Consider the following 12109-nt stretch of genomic DNA (forward strand, 5'->3'; position numbering starts at 1 on the left):
GATGAAGATAACAAAGATGATTTTCCATACATGAAAATTCTCCATATAAGAATAATAACCATTATTCATCCATTTACTCAACAAATATTTAATAGGTGCTAAAATGTTGCAGAGACTGATTCAAAGGTATATCTAACCAAATAAAAAAAAAAAAAGAAAAAAGAAAAAAAAAGTCAATCTCAACACATCAGGATTCAATCAGGTGGCAAAGACAGATGCTAGCTTATTACTAAACAATGGGAGGAGTTCACTCAGAGTAGAAGAGAAGGAGGCTAGGGTTCAGAATGAAGCAAGCATAGAATTCTTCCCTGAAAAGTCAAAAATGGCACTCCACAAAGCAGATGAGTAAATTAAGCCTGAAGAAAGAGTATAAATCCACCTGGAGTTGAGCCCAGTTTGCGTAAGTCAAGTGACAAATGTCTAGGCAGTGGGAACAAGGAGGGCAAAGGCAAAGAGATGAGTGAAAATTGCCGTAGATGTTTTTCTTAGTAGGCTCTATTCCTCAGTCCTGAGAAAATAAAACGTATAGTTTCATTTATCTCTGAGACGAACTGTAGGTGGGCACTATTATTCAAAAAGGGCAAAGCAGTATAATTCTGTTAACATTTATGAACTCCTCCTCATCCGGAGGACCCCGTATGTTTTGGACTAAGCTGGCTCTTCCTTCGTATTCCTTTATAAATTACCATTTACTCAGGATTTAAGAACACCACCATATACCAATATAGCACAAACAGGGGGCTTTGGATATTTACTAAAGGCAGTTTGTAGACATAATAACAACTAAAAACTGCCTCATTTCCTGACAAAACTAGAATAAGAACAGCACTTAGCAGAGTTAAGGGGGAATTCCCCATTCCCTAAGGATTTAAATCAAAATACATTTTTTTTCTGATACAATGGTTGGAACGAGTTTACAGAATACCTGAGCTATGAGAAAATACTCTCCTAGGTCCACCCAAAGCCTCTTTAGGCAACAGCACAGTGTGGTTGGCAGGAACTTGAGCGAAGAATGAGGGAGCGGAGAGGAAGACACTTGCTCCCCACTCTGACACATTCCTGAGCAAGGAGAGCTCACAGTAAGTTCCAGGGGCTGGCAGACACTGCTATTCATTAATATTCTAGAAATCAATGGAATTTTAGGGTGTACCTGGTACGTTCAACAGTTCAACTTACTTCTGTGCCTTAGCATTCTTGCAATGTTTAGCAGTAGCTGCCAAAATTAAAAAGGCATGAAACTAAAACATAAAGGATTTCTATTATGTCTAAATGTAGATACATCCAGACCCAGGTAAAACATGAAAAGACTTCAGATAAAAGTCGATTATAACCACTTCTCACTCTCTCTTGTTCTCTCTCTCCCAACCAAAAGGAACAAAATCATAGTTCCAGTAAACCGATGGCAACGTCTTTTACGATAGAAGAATCTCAGGAAGAACCTGTCAGTGTGTTCAAATGAACAATTTTATTTTCAAAAATCATATTTGAGAGAGAGTTCCTGGAAGCATACTGAACTATGCAATGATAAAACTTACTCTGTGCCTAGCACCATCTGCTGACATCCTTCCAGCCAATTCTCTTAATATAATAAACCATACAAGCCAAGAAATGTAATGCAGTCAGCAGAATGTGACCACACCCACTGTACATGTATATTCAATGAGATAGTCTTTAACAGATTCTATAGCTATTTTGCAACAGAACAAAAGATGGACTGAACAACTACATTTGTTAGTCTTCCTCTGTCAGCTACATTTATCAGTATTAATCATCTTGATTTGTATGTGATGGTAAAGAAAAAACATGAATTGTAGTTGTTCTCCCTCCTCTGATGGTAGGTGCTGTCATTTTAACTGGAATGATTGACATTCGACATCGAGCAGTTTTCTGGAAAGGAACTTGTGCACCTCTCAATGGCACATCTGGTAGCTGCAGATGGTAAGGATTAGCATAATTTTCCCAGCAAAGATGCGCCAAAAGCATAACGCAAATTAAGACTTATGCCTGATGTCAATTGTTTGTTTCTTGCCAATGTTAATATAAAATCTTCTAGAGATGGTTTTAATGCTTACTCTCAAGTCAAACTCCAGGAAAAGAAAAAAAAAAAAAAAAAAAGCAACCCTGACTGCCCTGGGGATAGACATGAATTAACTTTTCTCACAGCCTAATGCCACTATGGCTCTCCTGTCCTCTTGCACAAAGATGGTCAAGACCCCACTAGGGGTGCAACTAGTACATGACTGTGGACTCAACAAAATGCATGCGCTCAACAGTGCATGAAGATTTGATCTGTATGATAGCTGTATGTGTATATGTTTAATGCGTCCATTTTACTGAGGCAGTAGGAGTAATATTTCTTTCAAATAAGCATTAAATAAGCAAGCTGTTCTGTGAAGAGAATACATGAAAAAACTCAGTACTTAATCCATACAAGGAATAGCACTAAGCTCCTGAAAAATACAGGAGTATATAAGGTACAGAGCTTTTTTTTCAAAGACTGCACAAAGAAGAAAAGCATAAGTTATTAATATACAATGTAATATGTCATAAGTGATACGAGTCTCATTGAGGACTTGAGGCGAGGCACCTGGATGGCTTGGTCAGTTAAGCATCCAACTTCAGCTCAGGTCATGATCTCACGGTGCGTGCGTCCAAGCCCCGCATCAGGCTCTGTACTGACAGCTCAGAGCCTGGAGCCTGCTTCGGATTCTGTGTCTCCCTCTCTCTCTGCCCCTCCCTCCCTCTCACTCACTCTCTCTCTCAAATAAATAAACATTAAAAAAAATTCTTTAAAGTATACAAAAAAGGGGCGCCTGGGTGGCTCAGTCAGTTGAGCGTCCAACTTCGGCTCTGGTCATGATCTCTCGGTTCATGAGTTTGGGCCCCGCATCAGGCTCTGTGCTGACAGCTCAGAGCCTGGAGCCTGCTTCCGATTCTGTGTCTCCCTCTCTCTGCCCCTCCCTCCCTCTCACTCACTCTCTCTCTCTCTCTCTCTCTCTCTCAAATAAATAAACATTAAAAAAAATTCTTTAAAGTATACAGAAAAGGGGCGCCTGGGTGGCTCAGTCAGTTGAGTGTCCAACTTCGGCTCTGGTCATGATCTCTCGGTTCATGAGTTTGGGCCCCGCATCAGGCTCTGTGCTGACAGCTCAGAGCCTGGAGCCTGCTTCCGATTCTGTGTCTCCTTCTCTCTCTGTCCCTCCCCCACTCACACTCTGCCTCTCTTTCTCTGTCTCTCTCTCTCTCTCAAAAATAAACATTAAAAGCATTTTAATAAAAAAAAGAATAGGACATGAGGCAATCTATAAATGCCATAAGAGTCAAACAACACAATCATGCAGGAAGGCCTACAGAGAGATACATCAACTTTTACATGAAATAGGCTAGAAAGGCATCTCATGAAGGGATACTTGAGACCTGAAACACAGGTTATATTTTAGTAACCCATTAGCAATCAAATATATTCAAGAGAAGAAAAAAAAAAAATCAGACCTAACTGGTTTAATCCAAGGTTAACAGGACAATAAACCACTGCAGTATTTGAGGGAATCTGCAACAGCCAAAGTGACCAAAAGGGTTAACGTAAGTGAGTAATGAGCATGAAACTCCACACAGCAATGAAACAGGAAACGTGTGGAGGAGTGATAGAAAGACCACCACACAAACCAGAGATTCAGTTCCCAGGTAAGCCATAATTTATTATTATCACAAACCTAAGTTGTTCATAGTTCACCCAGCTCAAAAATTCCCAGAATTTATTGACACATACTCAACCTTGTTTCTAAAGTGGTTAACAAAGAGTTTACCAAAAAAGCGTACAACATGCAAGATGAAATAAGCTAAAAATAACATGGTGAATAAAGCCGGGCAGCACTAGCCCTTTATTATTCCAGCAGCGATAGTGGCCTAAAGCTCTGAAACAGGTATCTTCTGTCCCCTGGATTGCTGCATTCCTAATGTGTTCAAACACCCCATAAGATTTACATGTTTGGGTTCTTCTCAGATTAACATTACTAAAATTAGTGGCATTAGACCTCTAGTCCTTGCTACTATTTTCTTAAGCTTATTTTAATTTTAATGCAATTTAAAAGCATAACTACTGCTAGCCTCATAGGGTTGAAATTGTGATTTTAAAGGCAATTATGTTTAGGATATGAAATAGAAAGACTATTCCCAAACCAAAATTTTGATTAAGATTTGTAGTTGCAATGATCTCTACCAGTGTTTCTTTAGGTAATATACTAACATCTATTAGGATTATGGATAAAAAATTCCATTTTCATGAAAAAAACTATAAGAAACAATTAATATCATTACTTAATAGTGAAGCACTGGGAGTATTTTTCTAGAAATACTGTTGTTCACATTTTAAACTTTTTTTTCTGAAGTTCTGACCAATGCCATGGACATTACTTTTTAATGTTTATTTATTTATTTTGAAAGAGAGAGAGAAAAGGAGAGAGAGAGAGAGAGAGAGAGAGAGAGAGAGAGAGAGAGAGAGAGAGACACCACACGAGCAGGGGAGAGGCATAGAGAGAGGGAGAGAGAGAATTGGAAGCAGGCTCCACACTGTCAGCACAGAGCCCCATGTGAGGCCACAACTCATGAATGGTGAGATCATGACATGAGCTGAAATCAAGAGTCAGATGCTTCACCAACTAAGCCCCTCAGGTGTCTGATTTTCAGGGACATTTTAAAAGGGAATAAATGAGGGGTGAATGAGTGGCTCGGTCGGTTGAGTAGATGATTCTTGATTTCAGCTCTGGTCATGATCAAGACCTGCGTTGGGCTCCATGCTGACTATACAGCCTGCTTGGAATTCTCTACCCATCTCCCCCACTTGCTCTCTCTCTCTCTCTCTAAAAGAAAAAAAAATTAAATATATTAAAAGGGAATAAAAAAGTTATGCATTGAAAATGAAGTAACAGTATCATTTGCAGTGTAAGTGTACATCTAAATAGAGAAAGAAGCACCTGAAAAACTACTACGTAAGTGGCTATTTTCTTCTTTGCAAAAAAAAAAAGAGAGAGAGAGAGAGAGATAAAAGAATGCAATGCTTTCTATCTTCATTTTAAATCATTCTTTTCACCATTAGCTAAGTGATCATAAAAAATTACTTCACCCCAATTTTATCATCTGTAAATACGGGCAAGTGTCTCATATATATTGTTATTCAAGGGAAAAAAAGTTTTGGGGAAAATAGACAAGAAGTCAATATATCCAAGTGCTTTTAGTTATTAATAAATTCAATTAAATCAAAGAAAGACTTTCAAAATGCAAAGAGGTAGTATTTAAAAGCTATAAACTGCCAAAGACAATCCCATCCTTTACAAATGCTTTTGAGCATTAAAAAAATAATGCAGTCAGGGATGCTATAAAATGAGTTCTTAGCCAACTAGTCTAAAAGTACCTCAGAGCTCCTTTCCTTAATCCAACAAGAATTTACAGAGCATATATGTATGTGTGTGTGCACGCACACATGGGCACATGCATATCCTAGGCTACAAAAATACAGAAGGAAACAGAAAAGTGTCCTTGTGGAACATGGAGTCCAACAGAGGAGCAGCAGTTAGAGAAACACACAAATAAATGTGAAATTACACTGTGGTAAGATAATAATATCTTAAGTACTACTAAAGAAAAAAAGAAGGACAAATTCAAAGGTCTATGCTACTCTAGCATAAAATAAAAACTTCTTGCATTGGAGCTAAAATAATATAGTCATACCCCCCAAATTATGAGAGGCACAGAAGTATACCCTAGGCTGCAACCTGAGAATATTGGTGATAATAGCTGGCAATACTCCAGTCATTGGAGAATTCTGATCTGAAGAAGCTCACAGATATACTTCAACCCTGTCCATTCTCCTTGACTCCAAAAGAGAAACTTTTGGGCAAATGTTAGCCCTGAGGAACATAGGAAATCACTTAAATTGAAAATATTTCCTTGGCAATTCTCTAACAAGGCTCTCAAATGATTTGTGTCATTTTCTTTATGCATATGAACTTCTTAATGATTTCAGTAGTAGTATTGATACTACTACAGTAGTCTTTTAATACTTTTGCCAATATTTCATCAAATACAGTTCTCACTAGACACCATTTTGCTCTAAGATAAAGCCAAGAACTGCTAGTTTCTGACATGCTCAGATATTTCAAATGTTTCATTTTTTTCTCACTGTTGAAAATTTTTATTAATTCTCCCAAACTGTGATAAGTAAAAGAATAAATCTCTGGATGGCATCTTTTAAAACTGAAACCCCACCAAAGAAAAATCTCTCTAAATTCAATTCTTGTTCATACTTCACTAATTGAACAAGAGAGCTAAGCCCCCTAATTCTCAGTTCTTCATTTATAAAGCAAATATACTGGAAGGAATAACAAATGTGGCCCAGTACCGGACATATTAAATGCTATCCTAAAATAAATATATACCTTGTTTCTGTGTTGTGTGTAGGTGGGGGTAGATGATTGATAGATGCATAAATAGATGAATAGATACATAGATGGGCAGATAGATGATAGAGAGATAGAAAGAGACAGACAGACAGATAGGCAGGATGGTACATAGATGAACAGACACATAGATAGATGACAGATATGCAGATATAGAGAAACAGACAGAAAGATAATAGATGGATAGACGGATGGATGGATAGACAGGTGAGAAAACTCCTGACAACATAAAGAATGAAGGTAAGTTAGGCAATAACCTTAGAAAATTCAGATACTCTTAAAAGGACTATCACAGGACTAAAAGCAATCCCTTGACCTGCCTTTTTTCAGTAAAATGGCTAAAGAAAAAATATCCCAAGTATCTTCAAAGTAATGAAATCCTATAATGCAATAACTCTTCCAAGAGAAGACACTGCCTAACTAGCATACGAATAGATGAAAATGAAAACATGGAAACCATTATACAAAAAAAGCCTGAATGTTGTTTGACAGTCCAAACTCTGATAAAGAAAGATATGTAACTTTTGATAAAACTAATCCACTGTTGTGAAATTAGATGCTTCATATGACTGAAAATTATATCTACCACCATGGTCACAGTTTCTTCTGGTAAGTTTTATCTGCATTTCTTATAAAATATACCTGGTATTAAATAGCAACAAAGAATCTCTACCAAAAACATTAACCAACTATTTAACAAATGCCTGCTTTATCCAGGCACTGTTCTAGACACTCAAGACTTATGAAGGAAGAAATGCATCAACACACAACATCTCTTATCACCGGATGGATGCTAGCAGGATGCCCAAAGACAACTATGTAATAAGCTACAAAGATAAATGAATGAGCAGAAAAAAAATTATTTAAAGGAACATAAATATCATTGGTGTGGGAGACCTATAGACTTCTCAGAGACTCAAGGTATGACAACAGCAGCCTACTTAGAGCAACAATCAGAAATAGAGTGGCATTTTATCATATAAAGCAGAGCCACCACGGATGGCAAAACCTTCTGTCCAATTCAGTAGTGCAAACCAAAAACCACAAGTGAAATATTTAGATACCAGTTTTCCTCTCTCTCTCTCTCTCTCTCTCTCTCTCTCTCTCTCTCTCTCTCTCTCTCCTGGACACATGCATAGGCTATTTACTACTACAGTCCATAATCAAAAGTCATGATGGGCCACCTGGATGGCTCAGTTGGTTGAGCATTCAGCTCCTGAATTCAGCTCAGGTCATGATGTCATATTTCATGGGCTCGCGTCCTATGTCTGTCTGTCTGTCTCTCTCTCTCTCTCTCTCTCTCCCTCCCTCTCAGAATAAACAAACTTTAAAAAAAAGTCATGATGCCTCTCCTTTCTCCATCTTCATATACACAAATAAATCACTCCTCTTGAAGATCTACTCCAGTGCTTACTTCTTCTGTAAAGATCCCTCTAACTGAATAGAATCTTGCCTTCTTTTGTCTCTCCAAGGCACGATCTCTCACAATCTGCTTTGACTACTGAATGGTATATTTTTAGTTTTTATGATCTCCTTTTCAGATAAAAAAAAATAGCTCTATTTTAACCCTTACAAAAAATATACATTGGCTGAAAAATATCTAGAGAGATATTCATGGAATTAAATTCCATAAACAGAGTTTACATGTAGGTAGCTATTTATAGATACATATATCAACATGCCAAAATAATCTAAATTTATTTTTGATAAAAACTTCTAAAGGATTTCTCTATTCATCTCTTAAAATTCCTAAAAAAAAATTGTCAAAATTTTTAAGGCCCACTGATGGTGACAAATAAGTCACTTAATTAATTGTCTTGATATTAATCATAAGGACTTCAATTTGTCATAAGTTAAGAATTACTTCATTTCACCAAACTTCCTGTCCTCTTCATATATGGGGGATGTTACATCACACACTTCTTACAGGTCACACTTCTCCAGGTATTTTTTCTACACACAGCTCTTCAGCACCTTACTTTCTTTCATTTCAACATATAACCTTTAATAATCTTTCTTTCATTTAAAAACACACCAATGGATTGACTGTAATATTTGATAAGTGCACAGGAGATACTAAATAATTGGTAATTGAATTTTCTCTTTTCAGTTAAAGGACTCAAATTCCCCCAAACACCTCAGCCAAACTATTAAGGAAGTTTCTCTTTGTGTCAAGGACAAACTTCTTTGCCTTTTTCTACTAAGTGTAGAATCATTTCTGGCCATCGATACAAAAAAAAAAAAAAAAAAAAAAAAGAGGAGTATTAGGCATTCTCTCTTTCAAGAGTTTGTTTTTCAGTTTCCATGCTGACAGAACTCATAATACAAGTCTTACACAAATTACCCTCCTTTGCAGTGCCAAGAATGACTTAATGCAAAAAGGTCTATTCCATATATGCCTTGACCTCCTATCATACTAATTCATGGAAAAGGTAGAGTCTCAAGGCTGAATCTTTTCAGGTGTGCACTCGCTTTCGTGTGCTGAACAATGGTACTTTAGAAGGGAATTCATTAGACTGAGATCATATCAAATGTTATACAGTGCCCAGCTGGCATTCTAAAATGGATTATTATTAGAATTGATAATAATAAATATGAATGGCCATTCATTGGAAGGAAAGTCACTAAAATTCTAGGTGGCTTCATTCATTGCTTACAAATAAGAATCTGTCAACATTTCCATCAAATACATCTATTTCTAGAATGTTACAGCCACAAAAGTTATTTTGGAATAGAAGCACCATTAAAAATGTCCATAAAAGACTATTTCTTCATAAAGTTAAAAATAAATTCCATTCAGCTCTATGAATCTGAAATACTTAGAATACCATGTGTATTTCAATAACATGTTTATTTGCTTCTGAAATGGCTAATGATAAACCTTAAAATATATATTCAAACTTTTTTAAATGAATCAATGAGATAAAACTAAGCTATATTCTGAGAGATTAGTACATTCCATTTTCTAGTAGAAATAGTAGAAAATAAAGTTTCATAACAGAAAAATGTAAAAGATCAGATTTTAATACATTTAACAGAGTAATTTTATTACTGGCAAAACCAAATATTCCTGTTTCAACTTATACTTTATTGAGGGTGTTAATGACCATACTTATTCTGTTTTAAGCTAACTGGAATTTCTTTCTTTTTAAAATAACTATTTTTTAGTTTTAGTTTTGTTTTTCAAATCTTATTAATGTTATTCTTTTTGTCTTTGCCCATGTATTTGGTACCAAAGCTTTCCCTCTCTCTCTCTCTCTCATTTTTATTTGTTAAATATAACTTTGTTCTCAAAGTTACAAAAAAAAAGTCAATAATTTCAGTTACAAAAGTATATTATGTTCATATGTTATAATAAACATATGAAATGAAAAAAATTATACACTCTTTCAACTTCAAAACTGAAGGATGAGAAATGCCTTGTTGACATAATTTTCTTTAGCATGTGGCTCTTAGGCTCTTACACAGTACTGCTGGGTTCATGAAGATCAGTTTTGGCACAGGAAAGAATATACAGACACCTGGGTTCTAATTCTAGTTTGAGTTCTCATCATAATTCTGAATTTTAGTTCTGCTTCTAGGTCTCATTATATACTATAACACATTAAAATTTCCTTGATAATCCCTGAAAACAACCCATGAAGCTATCTTCACTCTCAGAACCCATTTTCTGGGCAGTTAGTGAGTTAATGAGTACTCTGTGTGTCCAATCTCCGAGACAGAGATTTAAAAGATAAACAAAAACTTGCTTATATTTGACCTCACAAAGCCTGGAATCTAGCAGAGAAGAGAAACATTATGCAAATAGATACATGAATATTCATATAAAGTCATGCCACCTGCTACATAGGAAACATTTAGTGAAAAATGGGAGTGTATAACCAAGAAAGGATTGTCTGAGGAAGCAACATTAAAGCTGAGACACTCAGGATGGGCAAGGGTGAGACAAGAGAAGAGGAAGGGAGGGAGAGGAAAAGTGGTCCAGTCAGAAGCAATGAGAAATACTAACTCAGGGAGATAGGAGGAGCTCGGGGTCTTTAAGGAAGTGAAAGGTAACTGTCAAAGTCAGAGATGGGGAAAAAGGCAAGCTGAGTCTCCTGGGTAGATCTGTCAGACCCTGCAGGGCCTTCTTTACAGATTTTTGTCCATGCCATACATTGCAGACTTCACCCTACACTCAAGAAGAAGCATATCATCTTCAACAGGAAGCTAGAAACCAAAGGATTTATGGTGATGTGGTCTGTACCTCCTGGGATACACAGCAGGACAGAGTAAGGCAAACAACGAACCGAGACCTGTGGAAAATAATCTACAGAAGTCACCGAAGAAGTGGTCTACACAGGGGTGTGATTTGATGACACCTGAATTTGTAAAAAATTCTGTTTGCTAAGTAGAGAATGCAAGAAGATACTTGTAGTACAAGCAAAACTGATGACATCTGAGACCATGGGGTTAACAGTGGAGATGGAGAGAAGTAATCAGATTTCAGATATCACTCAAAAACACAACGGACAAGACTTGGTGATTATAAAACGGGGGATAGAGAATGAGTGGTACTGAGAAACATGTCTCAATTTCTAAAATAAGCAAGGGTAATACTGAACGACCCCTGGGTCATATGCTACATGTACTGTCAGAGGAGGCACACAAGCAACCTTTCTTGAGCTTGGAACTTGATTTCTCCAAAAGAGTTTTAGTAAAAGTAATCTGAAACTAAGAGGTACCATTTAATCTCTAGACATCTAACATTAAAAAGTATACATTCAAATAATAGTATATATTTAAATTCTAAGCCCTTAAGAAAAAATATGAGAAGTGGCTACCCTCTGGCTCAACACCATGTTTGTAAGAATAAAGACACCTTTGTTTCTATGTGCTTCCTGGATGATGCTTCCCACCCAGACCGCTCACTCACCCAAGCCACCATCACCTCTCACCTGAATTCCTGTAAAAGGTCCTGAACAGGCTCTCTCTTCCCACTCTTACTCCCACAGTTTAGTCTCCATATCACCAGCCAGAGGTGATCCTTTCAAAACTTAAATCGGGTCACATAACTTCCCTCCAAACCTGCAATGGCTCTTGTCTCCTTCAGGGGGAAAGCCAGAGTCTTTAAAGAGCCCACGAGCTGTTGCGATCTGACTGTACCTAGCCCCCCTCATCTTACTCAGTCCACTCCAGCCTAAGTGGTCTCAATGCTTTCCCTCAAACACCACAGGATTTTTGCCTTGGCTGTCATCTCAGCCTGGTACATTCTTCTCCCACATGTCCACATGAAGACTCTCCCATCTGACTTCTGTCTTTACTCACATGTCACCTTCTCAAGGAGGCCCACCCTGACCCCCTATTAAACACTGCCATCTGCCCACCCACCACCCTACTCTGCTCCACCTGGGAGTACTCCCAGGTCTCCTTATCCACATCTTTTACTTTTACCCACAGAACCCATCATGTTTTATATACACTATTTATTGCTTATGTTTCATTGTTTATCTCTACCCACTAGAATGTAAGCTCGAAGGAAGTAGGGATTTTGTCTGTTTTGTGCACTAATAGATCATGTGCTTAGAATAATGCCTAGTATACAGTATGTGCTCAATATATATTGGAGAACAAATGAATGAAGAAAGGACTGAATCATGTCTCAGACCCTGTAA

General features: G+C 37.2%; 1 protein-coding gene across 5 annotated transcripts in view; it reads right to left on the reverse strand.

Annotated features, from left to right (window-relative positions):
* Nucleotides 1–12109, reverse strand: part of PRKD1 (protein kinase D1) — a 333105-nt gene that overhangs the window by 277493 nt on the left and 43503 nt on the right. The window lies entirely within an intron of this gene.

Source organism: Felis catus, chromosome B3 (assembly GCF_018350175.1).
Source record: "Felis catus isolate Fca126 chromosome B3, F.catus_Fca126_mat1.0, whole genome shotgun sequence".
Classification (NCBI taxonomy): Eukaryota; Metazoa; Chordata; class Mammalia; order Carnivora; family Felidae; genus Felis; species Felis catus.